The sequence below is a fragment of the Mauremys reevesii genome, linkage group 12 (assembly GCF_016161935.1).
Source record: "Mauremys reevesii isolate NIE-2019 linkage group 12, ASM1616193v1, whole genome shotgun sequence".
NCBI classification, from domain to species: domain Eukaryota; kingdom Metazoa; phylum Chordata; order Testudines; family Geoemydidae; genus Mauremys; species Mauremys reevesii.
In genome coordinates, this window is record NC_052634.1 from 25,415,298 (window position 1) to 25,439,519 (window position 24,222).

The window sequence follows — 24,222 nt, forward strand, 5'->3', positions numbered from 1 at the left end:
ACGCTAAGCCCGTGCTACTTCCTTGCTTCCCCGAGGCCTGTGGGGGGAGCCTCAAAGGTCCCATTTTGCTGCCTCTTGGCCTCAGTGCTTTCAGCTGGTGGTCCAAAGAGCAGGCTGGATGCCATTCGGAAACCCATCTGCCAGCAGCCGTGCCGGAGGCTCAGGCTTAATCCTCCAAGCCGAGCACAAAAACTTTCAGCTGGGAACATTTCGCTCCCTTCCCGCTTCCGCCCAAGCGGCAAGGGAGAAGCGGAGGAGACAGGCCGGCTCAAAGACACCTCCCTCCCACTTCCCTGTACGCTGTGCAAAGCTCTTGGCCTGCCTCATGCCTCGTCAGGAAAGCACGGCCATGCGGCCCAAGCCTGAGTCACGTCCGCGGCCTGGCCCGCCCCGCCCCGGCTGACAGCGCGCAGAGCCACGCGAGTCAAAGGCAGGTCGAGTCAGGAGCCTCGGCTCTTTCCCCTGACAGCCACACACACAGCGCTGCCTAGCGCCCCCAGAGCCTCCATCGTGTTCTCCCGCAGCAGCCGCCTGCCGGTGTGGGTGGGAAAAGGGGACCAGGAAGCCCTGCAGCCTCATTCCTGTACAAGAGGCCCTCGCCATGCCCAGGCCTGCCTCTTGCCTTCAGCCCAGGCAGCCAGAGGTGCCAGGGAGCTCCCTGGCAGGCCGCCACTTCGCCTCAGCCACCTCTTGCCTCATGGCCTAGGCTCTTGGGGCTCTGCTGGTCACCCGCTCGCTTGAAGGCCCAGAGGGAAAAGAAACAAGCGCACACGTAGCAGAGGATGGTTTCGATCCATCGACTTCTGGGTTATGGGCCCAGCACGCTCCCGCTGCGCCACTCTGCTGCTTCTGCACACTCTCCCCCTGCCACCTAGCTGCCACTATCCGGATTAGTGCCTTACACGCCCTCGCTCTGGCAGGCAGATGCGCAGGCTACTAGGCAGCTGCCCTGGTTACAGGATTTTACAGCTAGCTTCTACAGGGTAAAAAGGATCTATTTGGGGTTTGGACCCCATTGGGAGCTGGGTAGCTGAGTGCCAGAGACGGGAGCACTTCTTAAACTGTTTTCAGTTACGCTTGTGGGGGACGAGGTTCAGCCTTGGATCCATGTCTGCAGCAGGCAAGCACCTCTGGCTCAATCGCCCCCCGCCGTATTAGCAGAGTAAAACGCGGAGCGAACACACACGCCTTGCAAAGGAAGAGGAGCCGGGATCTCGAACAAAAGTCAGCATTTTATTAAGATGAAGTTCAAAGAAAAAAAAGTGTACGGTACAGAGTTTCGGCGTAGAAGTTTCTGGTGCTCAGGGAACAACGTACAGCTTACCCAAGGGATGCAAAATTCAGTTTAAGATCGGGTGGAATAAGGAATACATAATCTGCAATAGCCCTGACGGGGGGGTAAAAGGTTAACGTACAGATACTGAGTTAGGAGGGTATGTTGTCCATATGAGGGCTACGTTCGGGTGTGGAATATAACGAGCGGTTACGACGATGAGGATGGATTGACCCGCGTTTGGTGAGTTTTAACGTTCGGTGTTTTGGAATCTTTGCCACAATCTAGTTGAAGCAGGGTCAGTATGAAGTCTGCCCTGCCATCTGTTGGTGATGTGTTGTCAAGGCCTTTTGGGGCTGATGTCATTTGCATGGTTACACCCACCCCGGATTGCATGATGGGAGTGCTTGTCCAAACGGTCATTTCAGCTGCTGCGATATCCCCAGTCTCTTTGTTATTGGGGCAGGAGTAATCCAGTGTATTTTCCTGTTGATTTTGGATCAAGGACAGAGTAACTGTACCTGGCATTTGAGGCCTGAGAGCGTCACCCTCTCCTGAAAAGTACTCACCATTAAGGGGTATGGGTTCCTAACGGCCGTTCGTGGTGGGAGGTAGAAATGGATGTTTGTTGGTGTCTTGCAGGTGCTACTGCTGTCCTTTCTGCTGTCCCTGGTGTGGAAAGACAGAGGCAGAGGTGGTTTTGAATCTCTTCAAGTTGTTGTGAGTGCTGCAGTTGCTCACCCTAAGCTTATGCCGTTAGATCTCTTTCACGGTGTATTTTAGTCCTGAGAAGTAAAAGGTGTGTTGTTAGGGATTGAGATAGCAAACGTTAGTTGCAGAGATGGTGCATGTACCACAGAAGTTGTGTTTCCCCCCCCCCCGCCCCCTCCAAGAGTCCAGTATTTGCATAAACCCACGCAGTGTCCTGTGACTAACAATCTCGTTCTGCTAACTCTTCCAGCAAAACAGGCCAAAGAAAGTGTATGCGAGCGCTGTACCACAGCCCCGTTGCTCTTTTGGGTTCCTTCCCACAGAACTTTCGCTCAATACCAATCCAGTTCCTTGCTGTTGCTTGTCTATCCACTGCATGCATGTGCTATACCGTACCCTGAGCTGATGCCCGGCTTTTGTGCTCAATACAGCCTTGCCCCTCCGTGTCTCTGTGGCGCAATCGGTCAGCGCGTTCGGCTGTTAACCGAAAGGATGGTGGTTCGAGCCCACCCAGGGACGACGCTAAGCCTGTGCTGCTTCCTTGCTTCCCCGAGGCCTGTGGGGGAGCCTCAAAGGTCCCATTTTGCTGCCTCTTGGCCTCAGTGCTTTCAGCTGGTGGTCCAAAGAGCGGGCTGGATGCCATTCAGAAACCCATCTGCCAGCAGCCGTGCCGGAGGCTCAGGCTTAATCCTCAAGGCCGAGCACAAAAACTTTCAGCCGGGAACATTTCGCTCCCTTCCCGCCTCCGCCCAAGCGGCAAGGGAGAAGTGGAGGAGACACGCCGGCTCAAAGATGCCTCCCTCCCACTTCCCTGTACGCTGTGCAAAGCTCTTGGCCTGCCTCATGCCTCGTCAGGAAAGCACGGCCATGCAGCCCAAGCCTGAGTCACGTCCGCAGCCTGGCCCGCCCCAGCTGACGGCCGCGCAGAGCCACGCGAGTCAATGGCAGGTCGAGTCCGGAGCCTCGGCTCTTTCCCCTGACAGCCACACACACAGCGCTGCCTAGCGCCCCCAGAGCCTCCCTCGTGTTCTCCCGCAGCAGCCGCCTGCCGGGGTGGTGGGAAAAGGGGACCAGGAAGCACTGCAGCCTCATTCCAGGACAGGAGGCCCTCACCACGCCCAGGCCTCCCTCTTGCCTTCAGCCCAGGCAGCCAGAGGTGCCGGGGAGCTCCCTGGCAGGCCGCTTCGCCTCAGCCACCTCTTGCCTCATGGCCTAGGCTCTTGGTGCTCTGCTGGTCACCGGCTCGCTTGAAGGCCCAGAGGGAAAAGAAACAAGTGCATGCATAGCAGAGGATGGTTTCGATCCATCGACCTCTGGGTTATGGGCCCAGCACGCTCCCGCTGCGCCACTCTGCTGCTTCTTCACGCCCTCCCCCTGCCACCTAGCCGCCACTATCCGGATTAGTGCCTTACGCGCTCTCGTGCTGGCAGGCAGATGCGCAGGCTGCTAGGCAGCTGCCCTGGTCACAGGATTTTACAGCTTCTACAGGGTAAAAGGGATCTATTTGGGGTTTGGACCCCATTGGGAGCTGGGTAGCTGAGTGCCGGAGACGGGAGCACTTCTTAAACAGTTTTCAGTTAAGCTTTCAAGCTTGTGGGGGACGAGGTTCAGCCTTGGATCCGTGTCTGCAGCAGGCAAGCGCGTCTGGCTCAATCGCGCCCCCCCCCCCCGCTGTATTAGCAGACTAAAACCCGGAGCAAACGCACACGCCTTGCAAAGGAACAGGAGCCGGGATCGCGAACAAAAGTCAACTTTTTATTAAGATGACGTTCAAAGAAAAAAAAAGTGTACAGTACAGAGTTTCGGCATAGAAGTTTCTGGTGCTCAGGGAACAACGTACAGCTTACCCAAGGGGTGCAAAGTTCGGTTTAAGATCGGGTGGCATAAGGAATACATAATCTGCAATAGCCCTGACGGGGGGGTAAAAGGTTAACGTACAGATACTGAGTTAGGAGGGTATGTTGTCCATATGAGGGCTACGTTCGGGTGTGGAATATAACGAGCGTTCTGACGATGAGGATGGATTGACCCGCGTTTGGTGAGTTTTAACGTTCGGTGTTTTGGAATCTTTGCCACAATCTAGTTGAAGCAGGGTCAGTATGAAGTCTGCCCTGCCATCTGTTGGTGATGTGTTGTCAAGGCCTTTTGGGGCTGATGTCATTTGCATGGTTACACCCACCCGGGATTGCATGATGGGAGTGCTTGTCCAAACGGTCATTTCAGCTGCTGCGGGATCCCCAGTCTCTTTGTTATTGGGGCAGGAGTAATCCAGTGTATTTTCCTGTTGATTTTGGATCAAGAACAGAGTAACTGTACCTGGCATTTGAGGCCTGAGAGCGTCACCCTCTCCTGAAAAGTACTCACCATTAAGGGGTATGGGTTCCTAACGGCCACTTGTGGTGGGAGGTAGGAATGGATGTTTGTTGGTGTCTTGCAGGTGCTGCTGATGTCCTTTCTGCTGTCCCTGGTGTGGAAAGACAGAGGTGGTTTTGAATTTCTTAAAATTGTTGTGAGTGCTGCAGTTGCTCACCCTAAGCTTATGCCATTAGATCTTTTTCACGGTGTATTTTGGTCCTGAGAGGTAAAAGGTGTGTTGTTATGGAGTGAGGTAGCAAAGGTCAGTTGCAGAGGTGGTGCATGTGCCCACCCCTGGTCCCAGAGTCCAGAATTTGCATAAACCCACCCACTGTCCTGTGACTAACAATCTCACTCTGCTAATTCTTCCAGCAAAATTTTTCTACCAGGTTCTCATTCAGCAGTATATTTCTACCAACTTTAGCTTTTAAGTACCATCAAAGACAACCTGTTTAAGTATAGCTAAAATTCCTACTTCTGCATTGAAGATTTTTAGTGTATGCTATAACACATTATTTAAATTAGAATAATTAATTTTATTTTTAAACTAAAGAGAGAAAAAAACCATAAAATATTTGTTTAAAGATTGCTAAAGAATCCCATGGTGCAAAACACAAATATTTAATTTTCAATCTCTTTTAACTTGCTATTGTTTGGAACCCATGTGCCTTGTCTAAAGATTTTTATGTTGGTTTGGGTGAGTTCTGAAATCAAGAACTGCTAAGTACCGTTCTACTGTTCTTGATTCATGTCACCAGGATTACTACACTTAATTACTCTTGCCCTAATAAGAAAGAGTTTGGAGATCCCTCAGCAGCCATAATCACCATTTGGACAAGCACCCCCATCATGCAATGCGGGATGGGTGTGACCATGCACATCAGCAACTAAATGCCTTTGCATCACATCACCAACAGATGGCAGGGTAGAGTTCATTCTGACCCTGCTTACACCCTCCCACCCAGCCAAGAATTGGTGGTCCTGATACATCACACTCCCTGTTATACCAACTCATTGGTATTGAATGCTGAAGTTATGGCTAGCAAAAGTAGCCACCCATCTCTGCCCTTTAGCATCCAGCTTAGCCCTTGTTAACACAGAAGTCAGTGGATTGTTCTCTGTCCATAGCTGAAACTGAGCACCGGACAAGTAGTCTGGAAATTTCTCAGTGATGGCCCATTTCAAGGCCAAGAACTGCAGCTGGTGGATGGGATAGCGAGTTTCACTATCAGGCAGTCCTCAGCTGGCAAAGGCCACAGATTTACATTTACCTTCCACTTCCTGGTAGGCGAGTGCTCCCAGACCCTCCAAACTGGCATCAGCATGCATGATAAACCGTTCGTTTGGGTCAGCAAGGACTAGGACTGGCACATGAATCAGGCAAATAATGATTTCCCGTAAAGCCCTGTCACATCTCTCATCCCGCCATGTCCCCAATGGAGAGGAGAGGAGCCCCTCCCCTGTCCCAGGCCAGGCACACCAGATCTTTGGGGGGGGAGGTGTCCATGGCCCAGCCCAGGCATGCTGGAGCTGCTGGGGAGAGAAGTTCCTTCCTCAGCCCAAGCCCACCAGAGTTGATGTTGCAGTGGGGGAGCGGTATCTCTCATCTGGTTTTTAGATGCTCTGATAAGAGGGAGCAGGAGAAAGATTTTTCTTCTCCTTGCATTTCAAACCCTTCACACACACACACCCCCCAACCACTTTCTGCTCTAGCCTGATCTCTCTCTCTCATGTCTCCAGGGCCGTCATTAGCCATAGGCAGCTGCCTAGGGCACCACTAGGTCTGGGGGCACTGCTCTGCTGGGAGTCTGGACAGACGGGAAGCAGTGGAGCATGTAAGAGCAGGGCTGCTGGGTCCTAGAGAGAGCCGAATGCAGCACAGTCTGAGGGAGGGGATTGGCTGCTGGGGTCTCTGGGAAGGGGAGGGGGTAGGGGTTGGGGAAGGAGCTCACCTGTGAGTGTGACTCTTTCCCCCCGGCTGAGGTGAGGTGAGGCAGGCTCTGCAGCTCTGGAACCAGTGTCCTTTGTTGTCCCCCATAACATCCATTCTTCTCCCCCCCTGCCCCATGGAGCACCCCCTCCTTTCTCCCTCCTCCTCAGGAGCATCCCTCTCTCTCTCCCCTCCATCAGGGCTGGGTTGGGTGAGGTGCTGGGGGGTAGGTGGGGGGAGGAGGCTGGCTGGCTGCCTGCTGAGGAATGACAGTGAAAGTAACTCACTTCCTGGGCAGTGAACCAGGATTGGAATGTCACATGGAGCTGGGATGGGGTTAGCCAGATGTGTGAAAAATCAGGACAGGGGGTTGGGGTAGGGTGAGCAGATATCCCTATTTTATAGGGCCAGTCCCAATTTTGGGGTCTTTTTCTTATATAGGCTCCTTTTACCCCCACCCTCACCCCCTGTCCTGATTTTTCACACTTGCTGTCTGGTCACTCTGGGTGGGGGTAATTGGTGCCTATATAAGACAAAGCCCCAAATATCGGGACTGGCCCTATAAAATCAGGACATCTGGATCTGGTCACCCTAGTTGGGGAGCGCCTCCCCCCGGGCTGGCAGCTGCCACCGATCCATCTCATCCGGGGGGGAGCTGCACAGGGCAGGATGAGCTGCTGTGGCTCCATGGGTGACCTGTCCCTGAGATCAGATGCTGGGCTAACTTCACCATGGTCCGTAAGGCTGGTGGTGGTGCCCATTGGCGTGTGATTGGACCTGAGGGTTTGCTGCTGCTGTTGCTATTCTGCACCCCAAGAGGTGGATTATGGGGTCTACTACTGCAGCTGTTGGACCAGCAGGCTGGGGGTGAGCCAAGCATGAAAGCAGTACTGTGTTGCCATTTAGATTGTCATTTAACAACTTTGTTTGCCAAAAATTCTTGCTAACAATCCTGAATCCAATTTCAATATTTTTTTTAAAAAAAATTAATATCTTAGCCAAAAACAGAAAATTAAGTTGTTGACAATTATTAGTGACAGGTTTGGTTTGGGGCAGGGAGTGGGCCAGTTTTCATCAGAGAAACAAAAAATGTCGACTGACTTTCCTATAGCCTATTACTCCTGATAAGAGCCCGCCAACAACTGTAATATGCTCATCTCCTTACTAGTGTATAAAGCAGGGGTTGGCAACCTACGGCACACGTCCCAAAGGTGGCAGGTGAGCTGATTTTTGATGGTACGCAGCGGCAGGCTGAGCGGCTCATCCCATCACTGCTGTGGGGTACCGGCTGCTGCCCTATTGCCAGCTGGGATACCGGCCGTCGGCCCCACTCAGCACCTGCTGCTGGCCTGGGGACCCCCCAAGGAACCCCAGGCTGGCAGCGGGCTGAGCAGGCCGGTGAACCACTCAACCTGCTGTCAGCCTGGGGTTCCATTCACTCATCCGGCAGCGGGCTGAGTGGGCTGGTGGCGGGCTGAGCAGGGCCGGTGGAGGGCTGAGTGGCTCGGTCTGCTGCCAGTCTGGGGTGCCAGCAGCACTCAGCCTACTGCTACTCCGGGGTTCCTGCTGCCGGCCCCTTGCCAGTCAGGAGCCCAGCCCCCGGCCCCACTCTGCCTCCTGCCAGCCTGGGTGAGCAGAATCCCAGGCTGGTAGTGGGCTGAGGGGGGTTGGCGGCCGGGATCCTGGCTGGCAGGAGTTGGTGGTCAGAACCCCAGACCAGCAGCGGGCTGAGCAGGGCCTGGGATCCTTGTCTAGGGTTCCAGCCACCAGCCCCGCTCAGCCTGCACCCGGTCTGGGGTTCCATTTACTCAGCTGGCAGTGGCCTGAGTAGGACCTCAGATAATAACAATAGTTTATTTATATAATATACACATAGAGAGAGACCTTCTACAAACGTTAAAATGTATTACTGGCACGAGAAACCTTAAATTACAGTGAACTTGGCACACCACTTCTGAAAGGTTGCTGACCCCGGTATAGACTGACCATATGTTGTACTAAGATTCTCCTGCTTTTTTTTTTATCCTGTGAGTCAGTATAGCTTTTGCCAGCCCAGAAGTTGGGCAGCCAATGTTTTACGTTTTCACAATGTTTTCTCCAACTTTCATAAAGTAAATACATAGTTAATATGAGTTAAAAAGGCCACGGACACTTCCTTGTGAAGAATCTGTACAGCAGCTCATGCTAGAGCTGTGAAAATGTCAGTTTTTGATGGAACTTTAGAGGCAGTGATTTATCATGTATTTTATCATGTGAATGTGCTGCTATTGCTAATGTCTTTCCAAACAAAAATAATGCACACTAGGACTTCTGTAACATTTCTGTGCTACCTTAATCTAGATGAGATGATTCTGTGCTGACTTCATTTTGGTCACTTTGTGCTTTACCTAGCAGTAAAACTAGGGTTATATTTTCCCACTGTTTGGAAACCCAGCTTATTAAACTGATTTTGCAGCCAAAGACGCCAGAAAGATTGCTTTTAATTAAAAACAAATCTTTGTTTCAATACCTCTTCATATACATTTCCAATAACATTTTGACAAATTAAAAAAATTATACTATTTGCATCATTCTGTCAAATCAGAATTTTTTCTATAGGGCTACTTCTTTAGTGCCAGTGCATCAGCATTACAGTTTGCTTCATTAAGTTAAACTGGTTTTAATAACGTGAATGTGGCAAGTTTTCCAATACTGTATGCTTATATTTGTGTTGCTAAGAGCAGATCAGGCAGAGGGGCACCAGTTTCATAATCTCACCTAGGGCACCATAAATCCTAAGGACGGCCCAGTGTGTGGGTGCCACTCTCCCCCCCCAGAAGATCTCTGGTGGGTGCCCCTGTTCGCCCTTACAGCATCCCTGGTGCACGGGGGCCTCCCTCTGTCCCAACTCAGGGTCCCCATGGTGTGAGTGCTCCCATCCCCGATACAGGCTGGGGGGGGGGAGGGTATAACTGGCTCGCCCTGTCCTGCCCAGGCGGTGCTACAGCAGCTGTTCCCAGGGGCAGCAACCCCACTGTCACCCTGCAGCTTTAACCTGCTCCAGGGGTGACCTGCTTCACCCTCCTGTGGGAGCCTGGGGACCCCGAACTTCACAGACACCGGCTCAGCATGGCAGGGTGCAGCCCTGAATTCCGTCAGATCGCCTCAGCCTCTGACTGCACAGCAAGGATCCCACGCGAGAGCCTTTGTGCCCCACGTGTCCAGCCAGGTCCGTTCCAGCTCCAGCTTTCAACTCTGCTTGTGAGCTCCCATCTCCGGCCACACGGGGGCAGCACTAATGGTCTCATCTAATTTTGACGCTTCAGACTGCAGATTATAACCGAGCGGGCAGATTATAGCCCAGGAAGCCAAATCCTTCCCCAAACTGACAGTTGAAGCAGAAGATCCCCTTGGAAAGATCAGGATTTTTGCCTTTAAAAACAAGGAAAATGTGCATTGTTCTTTTCTGTCTACAGCGAGAGATTGTAGAAGCTCAATTGATTTAATTGACTGGAGGTTAAGAGGGGATTTAGTCACTGTTTTTAAATACACAGTTTTAAAAATTCCCAGAGGGGGGAATATCAGATTTTAAAGGGTTCTTTAATTCACCAGACAAAGGTTGAACACGACCCCATTGGTTTGCAGTCAATGTCACAAAATGCCATCTGGAAATGACCATTTTTTAACCGTGAGGCTAATTATCTAGTGGAACAAGCTCCGCACAGGAATTGGTTAAATCCCCATCACTGCCCTGCGTAAATGAAGACTGCAGCTCTTGCTGCAAGACACCTGGTGTGTGGGTGTCCCTGTTCCCCCTTCAGAACCTCTGGTACATGGTGCTTCCCTCCTCCCAGTTCAAGATCCCCATCATGTGGGTGCTCCCATCAAGGATCTCTGGTGGGTGTCTCTGTCCCCCACCCCATGAACTAGCTCCCATGTGTGGTTTCCCCTGCCTGCCCCCATCCAGGATCTGTGGGTGTCTCTGTTCCCCTTTTCAAGATCCGTGTTGCTTGGGTGCGTCCCTCACCCCAAGTCAGAATCCCCAGCGTGTGGGTGCTCCCATCCCCCCATCCAGGCTCTGCGGGGGGGGGGGGTGTCTGTATACAAAGAGACCATGTCTCACTGTCTTGCCCAGGCTACGCTGCAGGGACTATTCACAGGTGCAATCCCACTACTGATCAGCAGGGGAGTTTTGACCTGCTCCATTTCCAACCTGGGTCGGTTCACCCCTCCTTAGGCAACCTGGGGACCCCAAGCTTCCCCAGGATCACCATATTGATGCTGAACTTAGTGTGGACACCCGATCAGCACAGCCCCCTACAGCCCAGAACTCCTGAGCTCAAGCGATCCACTGGCCTCAGCCTCCCCAGGAGCTGGGATCACAGGCACCAGCCACAGGGCCCGGCTTGTTTTGCTGCCTGGCAGCTCGAGCTTTAAACTCTGCTTGTGAGCTCTGTGCCTTGGCCAGATGGGGACAGCCTGGAACTGGGAAATGCTCCTGCTTCCCCCACCCCCGTCTCATGTCGAGCTGCAGGCGCCGCTGTCCTGCCAGGTAAGATCCCGGATGTTTCGGTGCCTCCTTCCCCCACCCAGGAGCCCAGGTGTCCGGGTACCTCTGCCCCCCATACAGAATCCTGGGTGTGTGGGTGTCCGTCCCTCTGCAGAGGATCCCGGAGCGTGGATGCCCTTGTCCCCCCCTACAACATCCTGGGTGTGTGGGTGCCACTCTCCCCCCCTAGAAGATCTCGGGTGCGTGGGTGGGTGCCCCTGTTCGCCCTTACAGCATCCCTGGTGCACGGGGGCCTCCCTCCGTCCCAACTCAGGGGCCCCAGGGTGTGAGTGCTCCCATCCCCCGATACAGGCTGGGGCGGGGGAGGGGTATAACTGGGTCTCCCTGTCCTGCCCATGCGGTGCTACAGCAGCTGTTCACAGGGGCAGCAACCCCACTGTCACCCTGCAGCTTTAACCTGCTCCAGGGGTGACCCATGCAGGTCGGGAGTGAGGGGCACCAGCAGAGCTGAGAGTCTGGAGGTCAGGACTGGGATAGCAGGGGCTGCGGGTCAGGAGTGAGGGGCACCAGCAGAGCTGTGAGTCTGGAGGTCAGGACTGGGATAGCAGGGGCTGTGGGTCGGGAGTGAGGGGCACCAGCAGAGCTCTGGGTGTGGAGATCAGGATTGGGATAGGAGGGGCTGCGGGTCAGGAGTGAGGGGCACCACTAGAGCTGGGGGGAACCCAGGGGGCTGCGGGTCAGGAGTGAGGGGCACCAGCAGAGCTGTGAGTCTGGAGGTCAGGTCTGGGATAGTAGGGGCTGCGGGTCAGGAGTGAGGGGCACCAGCAGAGCTGTGAGTCTGGACGTCAGGACTGGGATAGTAGGGGCTGCAGGTCGGGAGTGAGGGGCACCGGCAGCACAGTAACTGGGGAGCTCAGCGAGGAATCCAGGGGGCTGCGGGTCGGGAGTGAGGGGCACCAGCAGAGCTGTGGGTGTGGAGATCAGGATTGGGATAGGAGGGGCTGCGGGTCGGGAGTGAGGGGCACCGGCAGCACAGTGACTGGGGAGCTCCGCGGGAAGCCCAGTCGCTGCAGGTCGGGAGTGAGGGGCACCAGCAGAGCTGTGAGTCTGGACGTCAGGACTGGGATAGTAGGGGCTGCAGGTCGGGAGTGAGGGGCACCGGCAGCACAGTAACTGGGGAGCTCAGCGAGGAATCCAGGGGGCTGCGGGTCGGGAGTGAGGGGCAACAGCAGAGCTGTGGGTCTGGAGATCAGGATTGGGATAGGAGGGGCTGCGGGTCGGGAGTGAGGGGCAGCAGCAGAACTGTGAGTCTGGAGGTCAGGACTGGGATAGCAGGGGCTGCGGGTCGGGAGTGAGGGGCACCGGCAGAGCTGTGAGTCTGGAGGTCAGGACTGGGATAACAGGGGCTGCAGGTCGGGAGTGAGGGGCACCGGCAGAGCTGGAGGGAGACCAGGGGGCTGCGGGTCAGGAGTGAGGGGCACCGTCAGAGCTGGTGGACGCCTAAGGGGCTGCGGGTCGGGAGTGAGGGGCACCAGCAGAGCTGTGAGTCTGGAGGTCAGGATTGGGATAGCAGGGGCTGCGGGTCGGGAGTGAGGGGCAGCAGCAGAACTGTGAGTCTGGAGGTCAGGACTGGGACAGCAGGGGCTGCGGGTCAGGAGTGAGGGGCACCACTAGAGCTGGGGGGAACCCAGGGGGCTGCGGGTCGGGAGTGAGGGGCACCGGTAGAGCTGAAGGAAGCCCAGGGGTCTGTGGGTCAGGAGTGAGGGGCACCAGCAGAGCTGTGAGTCTGGAGGTCAGGACTGGGAAAGCAGGGGCTGCGTGTCAGGAGTGAGGGGCACCGTCAGAACTGGTGGACGCCTAAGGGCCTGCGGGTCGGGAGTGAGGGGCACCGTCAGTGCTGGGGGGAACCAAGGGGCTGCGGGTCGGGAGTGAGGGGCACCAGCAGAGCTGTGGGTCTGGAGGTCAGGACTAGGATAGCAGGAGCTGCGGGTCGGGAGTGAGGGGCACCGTCAGTGCTGGGGGGTACCAAGGGGCTGCGGGTCGGGAGTGAGGGGCACCAGCAGAGCTGTGGGTCTGGAGGTCAGGACTAGGATAGCAGGGGCTGCGGGTCGGGAGTGAGGGGCACCGGTAGCACAGTGACTGGGGAGCTCCGCGGGAAGCCCAGTCGCTGCAGGTCGGGAGTGAGGGGCACCGTCAGAGATGGTGGACGCCTAAGGGGCTGCGGGTCGGGAGTGAGGGGCACCAGCAGAACTGTGTGTCTGGAGATCAGGATTGGGATAGCAGGGGCTGTGGGTCGGGAGTGAGGGGCACCGTCAGTGCTGGGGGGAACCAAGGGGCTGCGGGTCGGGAGTGAGGGGCACCAGCAGAGCTGTGGGGCTGGAGGTCAGCACTGGGATACCATCCAGCCTGATGGTAAGTGATGCCCAGCTGAGCCCATGGCCAGTACGTCCTGCTCCACCCACGACCAGGCTGGGAGCCAGGACTCCTGGTTCTTCTCCCCAGCTGTGGCAGGGCAGTGCAGGCTAGTGGTTAGAGTGGGGGTTGGGAGCCAGGGTATCCGGGTCCCACCGCTGGCTCTGGGAAGGGAGTGGGGGCGAGTCGTGGTGCCCCCCCCCCCCGGCTTGAAGTGGTTTCCATCCTGTGCAGGGTTTACAGGTTTGTTCACTGGCTCTCAGCACCTCCCACTATACAAATTGTCCCAGTGCCGTGGGGTCTAGTGGTTAGAGCCGGGGAGGCCGGGAGCCAGGCAGGGGCGGTGGGTGTAAGGGGCCCGGGGAGGCACCTGGCCCGTGCTCCACCCAGAGGCCCTGCTTCCACTCATCCTCTCCCCCGCAAGGCCCCATCCTCACTTCGCCCTTTCCCAAGCTCCATCCGGACACATGGGGCCGTGGGGGGAGAGGCCGGGGGTGCAAACGGCAGAGAGGCAGGCAGGGGCCTTGGGGTGGGGCGAAGAGGCACAAGTGGCCGGGCCTCGGGGGACGAGACGTGAGAGGTGGGCAGGGGGGGTCAGGGGAGTGGAACAAAGGGGTCCTGAGGGGGGCGTGTGGGCGGGGCTGAAGGGGCGTGTGGGCGGGGCTGAAGGGGGAGTGTGGGCGGGGTGGAGGGGGCGTGTGGGCGGGGCTTTGGCAGGAGGAGGCTGAGTGGCAGCAGGCCTTGGGGCAGGGCCACAGTCCGGGCCCGCCCAGCCTCCCCAAGTGGAGGAGTCCCAAGCTGCCCATGGAGCCAGGACTCCTGGGTTCTGTTCCTGGCTCTCCCACAGACTCCCAATCTGAGCTGGTGCAGCCCATCTCACCTTCCCTGGTGCCTCAGTTTCCCCCGTGTGAGACGGGTCCCAGTGTGAACAGCTGCAGCGCCGTGGAGAATCTCGTCCCTTCTCCTGGCGGCTCCTTGGTAGCCCTGGGGAAGCAGCCAACTGCTGCAGCCCCTGGCTCCCGTCTGGGCAGCCCGGGGTGGGGGTGGGATCTGGGCAATGGGAAGAAGGAATCCCCCCTTCCCGCACCCCACCCCGGGGACATGGGGGGAGGCTGGTGCTGCGGGGGCAGGGAGTCCTGCAGCCCTCGCAGGGGAGAAGGAGCAGGTTCCCGGCTTGGCTGCTGATGGGGGGGGGGTGGGGGGCACTGCTGGACTGGGGGCTCCCCCCTGCGGGGTGGAGATGGAGCACGGCCTGCTGGGAGCGGACGTCTCCTCTGGATGGGGGAGGGTGACACTGGCCAAATTGTGGGAGCCCCTGTCCCCAGACAAGGAGGGCCTCTCAGCCTTGCCGGCTCGTCTCTCTTTCACCAGGATTGGCCCAGCACCTGGCCTGGCCCAGACCCCCCTTCCTCAGCGCCAGCAGCTGCCCATTGTGGGGAGTGGAGCGGCCGGGGGGTGGGGGCCTCTCAAGCCCCCCCGGGGAGCTGGGCCGGGGCACTGGGGGGCAGAGGCTGCGATGGGGGGAGGTGGGTTGGAGAGATGTCGGGGTGAAGCTGGGACTCAGGGGAATGGGGCAGGCTGCAGGGAGGAAGTGTGGGGGCCACCGGAGGAGCTGGGGCTGGGAAGCTGCGGGGGACACAGCCGGGGGTAGTGGTGACACCGCAGGGGCTGCTCAAGAGGCAGTGGGCTGTGGGGCAGGGCGGGAGCTCGGACAGGGGTGGGGGGGTCAGGCTATTGCGGGTCTCCCTGTGAATGGCACCAGGCTGCAGGGAACCCCCCGGCCGGCAGCGCCCCCTGCTGGGGGGTCTGGTCAGTGCAGCCCCCCCCCGATGCACCCTGCTGGGGGCTCTGGTCACTGCAGCCCCCCCCCGCTGCACCCTGCTGGGGGCTCTAGTCACTGCAGCCCCCCCGCTGCACCCGGCTGGGGGGTCTAGTCACTGCAGCCCCCGCTGCACCCTGCTGGGGTCTGGTCTCTCCAGCCCCCCCCCGCTGCACCCTGCTGGGGGGTCTAGTCACTGCAGCCCCCCCCCGATGCACCCTGCTGGGGGCTCTGGTCACTGCAGCCCCCCCCGATGCACACTGCTGGGGGCTCTGGGCACGGCAGCCCCCGATGCACCCTGCTGGGGCTCTGGTCACTGCAGCCCCCCCCCCGATGCACCCTGCAGGGGGCTCGGGTCACTGCAGCCCCCCCCCGATGCCCCCTGCTGGGGGCTCTGGTCACGGCAGCCCCCCCCGCGCTGCACCCTGCTGGGGGCTCTGGTCACTGCAGCCCCCAACCTCACACTGGAACTGGCCGGGGAAGGTTTCTTCTCGCGCTCCCATTGGTCAGGGCTCTGCCTCCTCTTCCTATTGGCTGTCTCGGGAGGCGGAGTTTCCGAGAGGCGTCACGTGGCCTTGAAGCATTCGCGAGGCGGCTCCTGAGCAGCCCAAACACCCCCAGCTCCCCTCCCCAGTGCCGCCCATCCCCTCTCTGCCCCGCCCCCAACCCCCCCCCGAGCTCCCCCTCCCCCAGTGCCGCCCCTCCCCTCTCTGACCCCGCCCCCAACACCCCCGAGCTCCCCCTCCCCAGTGCCGCCCATCCCCTCTCTGCCCCCGCCCCAAACACACCCCGACACTGCTCCTGGTTTTGGGAGGGGAACAGGAGAAAGGACAAAAGAAGCAAGAGACGAAGAGAAAGGAGGGAGGGATGGATGGAGGAAAAGGTGAAACAAAAAGAACAAACCCTAATGTCCCCAGTGATTTTAAGGGACAAAATCCCAGGTACGGAATAAAATTCGGCCTCCTTAAGCTCGTGTTTTCCATGCCTAGAATTCAACGGTCACCAGATGGATCAGACTGAACAGGTTTCAAACCTCGAGGAGGCTCTTACCTTCTAAACAGGGACGGCTGTTTTCTAGTAAAATCAGGAAAAGGGAAGGAGAAAACTCGAAAGAGGTTCCTCCTGGCGCTCACGTCCGTGAACCCGAATACTCTCTCAGTCCTCAAAGAGAGACCTGGAGAAGGAGACTTGCTGAAGCAAAGCCACAGGGGTCTCTGAGGTTTCCCTGGCCCCTCACCCCTCTCCTGCCTGGCTGATGTCAGCATCTCTCTGTGAGGTCACCACCTCCCCACCACCTTTGACCAATAGTCTGAGGTCCTGCAAAAAGCCTTTGTGATGTCACTGCCACACCCCTCCCTTGCTGTGCTAATGTCCTGCCCCTGCCCAGGCACTGTGGAGGTTTGAGCTACTCCCTGTGGATCACCCCACTCAAGGAGCGTTCGTTCTAGGCAGCAAGCCAGCTAGACAGGAAAACGTCAGACGCTGCTCCCAATGCTACACTCAGTTTTTCAGAAATTAGTCGACTTTATGGTCAGAAGAGACCATTAGAGCATCTATTCTGACCCCCTGCATATCACAGGCCTCCTGTATGACACAATAGCTACTTTTGGAGAAAACACATTCCAGAAAGGGATGTTGCTCCTTGGTAAAATGTATTGAGCTCTGTTGACAAAAAAATAGTATATAAGAGCTATGTATTATTAATTCTTAAAGGCAAAAAAAAGCCAACCAAACAAACCCCTCTCCCACTGCCTGCTCATCCATACTCTTCAAGGTCAAGTGCTCCCAGTCAACCTTTGAAAACAAGTACAGGCACAGATTAAATATATTACCACTGGTTTGTTTTTGTTTTGTTTATTTTACTTTTCAATAGTAAATGTCTGGGGAATAGTCACAAAACAATTTCGTGTTGAATATGAAGTTGCTAATGTGAAGAGATTGAGTAACACTGCTTCCCAGAAAAGTGTAACGCACCCCACCTCTCCATCATCACATACTTCACCCACCATGCCAGACTAGAAGTACTGACAGCGGATCAGCCACTGACGCATCTAACCTAGTATCCTGTCTTCACCAGTGGCCAGGACACAGCTGTTTAATTCCTATGTATCCTACTGTGCAATATCATACCATAGGCTTCTCCATAAAGGGATAAATCAGTTGTTTAAGTAGTGTGGGTTCATTTCCAACAATGGCTAATGCATGCTATTTTAATGGTGATCATGCACTGTTTGCATCTCACTGTGTAATACCAAACCATACGGGAGGCAGTGTTGTCCAGTGGTTAGACTGGGACTCAGGAGACCTGGTTTGTCTCATGGACCTACCATGGTGACCGCAGGCAAGTCACGGCATCTCATGCCTCAGTTTTCCTATCTGTAAAATGGAGGATACGATACTGACCTCTTTCGTAAAGCACTCAGCAATCTAATGAAAAGCACTGTAGATAATCTACCGATCATTATTACCGCTACCATGTGGTGGAATAGATGAATAGTCCATTTTGTCTGCTGTCCTATCCCCAATAGTGTCTAATGCTGAATGCTTCAGAGGGAGGCAAAACAAATGTGTCTACTTATTCAATCTTCTGTTATGGAACGTTACAGTATGCCACACCAGAACTTTCTGAGGTCTATTTTAGCTGATATTCTGCCTCAGACAGTGGCCATTTCTGGATGCTTTGGTGAAAGGTGTAATCCTGTTCCCCTGCATAATGTACTTCACTATCTAATATACCATAGGATTTTCCATAGCAAAATAGGTCAGTGGACCTATAAGGTATCCTATCACCAACAGTGGCCAGTGCTACATGATTCAGAGGAAGAATAAAAACCTTCACAAGTTCCTATCTCCCCTCCCCCAACCATCTTGCACAGCAGGAGGGGGCTGAGCAGGAAGTTGTGATGGGGTAAGAAATGCAAATACTCGAAGGAGCCTGTGCCAGGAACCAGGTGGTGCAGAAACCACAGCCCCCCTCCCATCTCTAACCCCCCCTTGGCTGGCACTGGATCGTGCCTCCTGTGCCCCCACTCTGCCACCTACACAAGCCCTGGGGGGCCGGGAATAGCCACGGTGCTGGGCCCCCCATCCAATTGAAGTGTTCAGTGTCACACTGAGTGACTCAAGGTGTGTGTACAGAATGGGGATGGTGTGTGTGTGTTTGTGTATGTCTGGTTTTCTGCAGGGGTTGTGGGGGGGATTATTTGCAGCTGTGGGGGTTATTGTGGCTGTGCAGGTGTGTGTTCATGTGGCTGGATTTGTGTGTGTGTTTGCATCTGTTAGTACTTGTGTTGGTGTTGGCTGGATTTATGCGGGTGTTTGTGTATATTAGCAATTGTGTGTGTGTGGGGCTGGATTCATGCATGTGTTTGTGTATGTTTGCAAGCATGTGTGTGTGTGTGCATGCTCTGCTGCCCTCTGCCAGCGCAACAACCGTTTCTCCATATGTCACAGCCCCCATACCGTCAACCCCGGTGGTGATTTCCTGATCTTACAAGGGCTGGCTGGCCTGACCCTCCTTCCCTCTGCAGAGTGTGGTGGGGCTGCAGCTCACCCCCTGTGGGGCAGGAGTGCCAAGGTGCAGGGCGCTGGGCTCCAATGCACTTAGGGGGCAGCTTGGGTGAGGAGGGGCAGGGCGTGTGGTGTCCATTCTGCATTGCCTGGTGCTGGGCCACTGCACAATCCCCAGCCACACCGCACAGTGCACCCCGAGATGGGGCAGGGGGCCAAGCAGACGATCCAGCATGAGGGGGTGAGGATGTGTGGTTGGGGGGAGGAAAACCTTGGGCTGCTCACATCATAGTTATGCCCATGGTGGCTGCAAAATCTTTTTATATACTTCTTCTTATCAGCAGTGTATTGTTTTCCCTGGAGTTTAGAACTTGACCAAGAAATTTGTACCTAGATAAAATAATCTACTACTCCTGGTTAACGCAATGGACTTGACACCCACTGGGGTGTCCCTACACAGGTACAAGTACTAACAAGATGGCTGCCTTTTAGCCATAGTTTTTAATCAGGCCAATAAATTGAAACAAACCCCTGTTAAATCATTTCTCAGCCTGAGTCCTTCACCCACATTCAAACACCTGTATATGAAGTAGTTGTAGCTGAACGTTTAAAGCAATGGACTAGAAATCCATTGGGGTTGCCCTGTGTGGGTTCTAATCCTGCCAACTACAGAAACACTGAATTATTGTTGTTGTTGTTATTATTATTACTGTAGTCTTAGTGCCTGAGCATCCACAGTGCAAACTGGAGCCAGATCTAGTTTCACTCTATCTACACTTAAAACGCTGCTGTGGCGCTGCTATAGCACTTTTGAGTAGACAGTGACTGGAGGGGTTTTCCCACCCCTGTAATAGCTGCATTGACAGAACAATTCTAACCAGGGCTTGGTCACCTTAACTCTATGGGTTTGGGGTGGGGATTTTTCACACCGTGAGAGACATCGCTCTGCCAGTGAAGTGCCCAGCGTACACCAGCCCTTAGATCCCTCTTGGTATTTCAATGCAGGCACTGACCTGTGAGAGGAAAACATCAGCTCACAAACACAGAGACTGAATTCCCCACATTTAATCTCGCTGCACTTTCCAGAAAGTCACAAAATTCAAATTCATTCTTGCTAGGACAGAGGAAAAATAAGTGACACTAAGTTTTTGGCTTGGGTAAATAAAATTAAGTGTTTAATTAATATAGTAAAAATATGTTCTGATTCTTCTAACTAACACCACAGCGTGAAATAGGAACAGAGACAAATCTTGTCAGTGACGACTAATTTCACAAATGATCTTCCCATTATTAATTTCCACGCCGCCCCCATTGGAGGTCTGGGCACCTCCAGTGTCACTGCTCTGCGTTCACTTTCCCCCTAGAATTGTTCTCGGACATTCCCAAATTTGGAAAATTGTGCAGTTCAGAATGTGAACAGTGACCCCGGCTCCTTCCTGCACCTGCTCTACATTGCTCCACAGCAGCTTCTCCACCTGCAGAGTCACCCCAGCACTGCAGTGCAGCCCCCCAGGGTTCAGCAGGGGCCCCTGGCAAGGACAGTGGGTGCAGCTAACAGCCCGGTGTTCCTGGCACAAAGCAATACCCCCTACACACAAGTACAGAGACTGAATTACCCAACTTTAACATCATGACACTCTGTAGAAAGCCACACGTGTCAGTTGTATTTTGACAGGGAGATGCAAAAATCAGGTGACATTATCTGATTAAAATATGAGCATATAGATCATTATTGCAACCACTGTTATATATTTGCTACAAATCTGGTACAAAATGTGGCATGTAAGATGTGTATGAAAAGATTATGATTTGCTGAATATGATGATGCTATTTGTATGCATGTATAATTTTTGTACTTGAAGTTGTGAGCACTGGCTCCATACTTGTATTTCAAATACGTTTGCTCCTGGGGTAACGCCCACAAGGTAGTTAGCCAGTGAGTGGCCCATCAAAAGGACACAACTCACAGTGGACCATGGGAGACACCCATCTACACTGAACAGACTTTTCTGTGAACGTTCCATCTGATGTATCCTGCAAAGTATCCATCCTGCAATAACTGAGCAAAATCAGGCATGGATGTGGACTTGCCCATGTGACTCCAAGCTCCCATCTTTCACCTGTGATTTTCCACTAGCTGTGCTGAGGACTTTGAAACAATGGCTTTCCCTCCACATGGCAGAAGTTATGCGAGGCCCTGGAAACATCTCCACTGTGCCTCTTTCCTGCTCAACCCTCTGGACCATGGACTTATAGGGGGGAGGAATAGCTCAGTGGTTTGCACATTGGCCTGCTAAACCCAGGGTTGTGAGTTCAATCCTTGAGGAGGCCACTTAGAGATCTGGGGCAAAAATTGGTCCTGCTAGTGAAGGTAGGGGGCTGGACTTGATGACCATTTGAGGTCCTTTCCAGCTCTAGGAGATTGGTATGTCTCCAATTATTATTACCTTACCCAGCCTCACCTGAGCTGCTCTCCAGGTGCATTAGAGCCCTGCACCTTGGCACTTCTGCCCCACAGGGGGTGAGCTGCAGCCCCCGCCACACTCTGCAGAGGGGAGAAGGGTCAGGCCAGCCAGCCCTTGTAAGATGGGGAAATCACCACCAGGGTTGACGGTATGGGGGCTGTGACATACGGAAAAATGGTTGTTGCACTGGCAGAGGGCAGCAGAGCATGCACACACACACAATTGCAAACATACATGAACACCTGCACAAATCCAGCCAACACCAACATGAGCCAGGGGAGCAGAGCAGGCTGGGGCTGGGTCACTCCACTTACCATGCAGGGGTGGGGGGGTGGAACTGGGAAGCCCCCACTGCAGGAGCTCCCCACCCCAGCTCACCTCGGCTCTGCCTTCTCCCCTGAGCTCGCCAGCACGGCTCCACTTCTCCTGCCGCCCAGGCTTGCGGTGCCAATCAGCTGTTTAGTGCGGCAAGCCTGGGAGGGGAGGAGAATTAGACAGGGGGCAGCGTGCTCAGGGGAGAAGACGGAGCAGAGGTGAGCTGGGACAGGGAGCGGTTCACCTGCACGCCCCCTCCCCCCCGTTACTTGCTGCGGGCAGCCCTCCCCCTGCAGCCCCCTGCCCCAGCTCACCTCCACTCCACTGCCCACCCTGAGTGCGATTTTTGGTGCCGCCAACCACTTGGCACGCTGGGCAGCCGACTAGTTCGCCTAGTGGTTGCACCGGCCCTGGCCACTGCCTGTCAGCAGGATTCCTCCTCCTCCTCCTCCTCAGTGAGACTAAATCTCCCCACCTAGACAGCCAGTCCATCCGCTGCACCCCAATCCCCCATGCCTGAGCCTCCCTGCCAAAGCCCTGCACCTGGCTCCAGAGAATTAAGTCTCACATCTCACTGGGAACTCGACTTCTTGTGCCCAGAGAGTCTCAGCCCCCCTCAGTAGCTGACCTGAGAAACACAGTGTCTGCAAAAGCAGCAAAGAGTCGTGTGGCACCTTATAGACTAACAGACGTATTGGAGCGTGAGCTTTCGTGGGTGAATCCCCCCTTCGTCGGATGCGTCAGTGTCGGCCTTTCCCAAAGAAGTGCCTGGAGGGCCTTTTCTCCTGTGACCACGTGGCCTAATGGATAAGGCGTCTGACTTCGGATCAGGCGATCGAGGGGTCGAGTCCCTTTGGGGTTGTGCTTGTGCAGTTTTACCTTTGGGCTGAACGTCCTGCTCCCTTCAGGGCTGGAACCTCTTCTTGGCTGCTCAGGCCAATGCTCTGGCTTCAGCTAGAGCCCCGGGAAGGAGTTGGGTGTCACAAAGGCTGGGGCATGAGCCCCAGGTGCTTCCAGTCTCGCCTTTGCCCTTCCTGACTTGCCAAAGAAAATGGGCGGCTGCCCGGGCTAGCGTGTGGAGCAGTTTCCCTCTGTCCCTGTGCTGGAGGGGGGTTGCTACTTAGCACCTTTGGAGCCTGGATGTTTCTCTGCTTCTTATCAGCTGGGGAAAAGGCTCTTGGGGTAAAATCTCCTGCCCCACTGCAAAAGTGAGCACGGAGAGTCCTTCTCTCTGGTCACACACTCCCAGGGGTTAATCGCCTCCTGAAACTGTCTCTTTCTGTCTCTTCAACCCACCTGGTCCCCGTCAGTCCCCCTTTGTTTTGCTGCTCCCCAGTCACTTACTGCAGGAAGCGCCGTCCACGGGGCGCAGTAGGTCCCACCGCTGCCACCAGTTGTCACGGAGTGTGGGGGAGTCCGGCCCTGCACCCCTCTTCCTGGGACTCACAGTGACTCTCAGCCAGCCAGTAAAACAGAAGGTTTATTGGAGACAGGAGCACAGGCTACAGCACAACCAGGACCCCTCAATCGAGTCCTTCTGGGGTTCAGGGTGCAGGGATCCCAGCATAGGATTCCCTGAACTCTCCCCCCCAAACCGAAACTGACCCAACCCCCTCCAGCCGGCTCCCTGGCTTTGTCTAGCTCCCCGGGCAAAGGTGTGGACCTCCCCTCCCCCCTGCTTAGCTCATGGTACAGGCTGAATACCTGTCCCTCACCTAAAATCCTCCCTGGCTCTCCCAACCCTCACACAGACAGCCCCTACTCCATCACAGCAGGTCAGGACTGGGATAGCAGAGGCTGCGGGTCGGGAGTGAGGAGCAATGGTAGAGCTGGGGGGAAACCAGGGGGCTGCGGGTCGGGAGTGAGGGGCACCTTATCACCATGAGCTGCTCCCCGCCAGGCACCACACCCCATTCACACGCCTTTGGTCACTGTGTAGCTCAGTGGCAATCACTGCCCCGAAGTGACTCCGGCGCAGGCACCCACAGCACAAACTCCCCACACCGGATTCTGTCCACACACAGAGAATTCTCTCCGCCGGGCTCCTTCGGTTCCTCTCGCTGCTCCCCGTCCTGCCGCCAGACACTGCTCATCTGCATAACCCCGCCCATGGACACGTGACACACTCTGTCGTTTTGCTCTCCAGTGAATGAGTCGCCTGCGGGGAGTGAACACGTCACCAGACGTCACAGCCGCCGGGCGGGGATTGTCTGTGAGCCCCGCGCTGGGGGCGGGGCTTCAGGGAGAGACCCAGCCCCATAGACAGCCTGGGGCAGGGAGCTATTGGGGGAAGGGATGAGGGGAGAAGGGGGAAGGGAGAGACCCAGCCCCATAGACCTGCAGGGGCAGGGGATATTGGGGTCAGGAGGAGAGGAGAGGGGGTTGGCAGAGACCCAGCCTGGGGTTCAGGGGAAATGGGGTGGGGTGGAGGGAGCTGGGGGAGAGAAGAGACATGTGGGGTGAGGGGGTGAAATGTTGGTCCAGGGAATCTGAGTCACTCCCAGGACATGCTGTGCAGGGGGGAGCACAGGGGCAGGGAGAGAGCCCCAGCTCCAGCCCCACAGAGCCCCAGAGGGATATTGGGGGCAGGGGAGGGGATGGAGGGGGGAGAGACCCAGCCCCATAGACCCCTAGAGGCAGCGGGATATGGGGGGTAGGAGAGGGGATGGCAGAGGAGACACCCATCTCCATAGACCCCCAGAGGCAGGAAATGAGGGGAGAAAGGGGGAGGGAGGGATCCAGCCCTATAGACCTGTAGGGGCAGGGAGATATTGGGGGCAGGAGAGGAGAAGGGGGGTTGGCAGAGACCCAGCCCGGGATACAGGGGAAATGGGGTGGTGTGGAGGGAACTGGGGAAGAGAAGAGACACAGAACAGGACACATGTTGGGACAGGGAAACTGACTCACTCCGAATACATGCGGAGCAGGGCAGGGCGGAGGCAG

General features: G+C 55.7%; 2 non-coding genes across 2 annotated transcripts; one reads left to right on the forward strand and one right to left on the reverse strand.

Annotated features, from left to right (window-relative positions):
• Positions 1 to 2,429: 2,429 nt before the first annotated feature.
• TRNAN-GUU lies at positions 2,430 to 2,503 on the forward strand. The gene has a single exon. It is a non-coding gene; the product is annotated as a tRNA-Asn (tRNA).
• A 764-nt stretch (positions 2,504 to 3,267) lies between these two features.
• TRNAM-CAU lies at positions 3,268 to 3,339 on the reverse strand. Its single transcript has one exon. It is a non-coding gene; the product is annotated as a tRNA-Met (tRNA).
• Between the last annotated feature and the right edge of the window lie 20,883 nt (positions 3,340 to 24,222).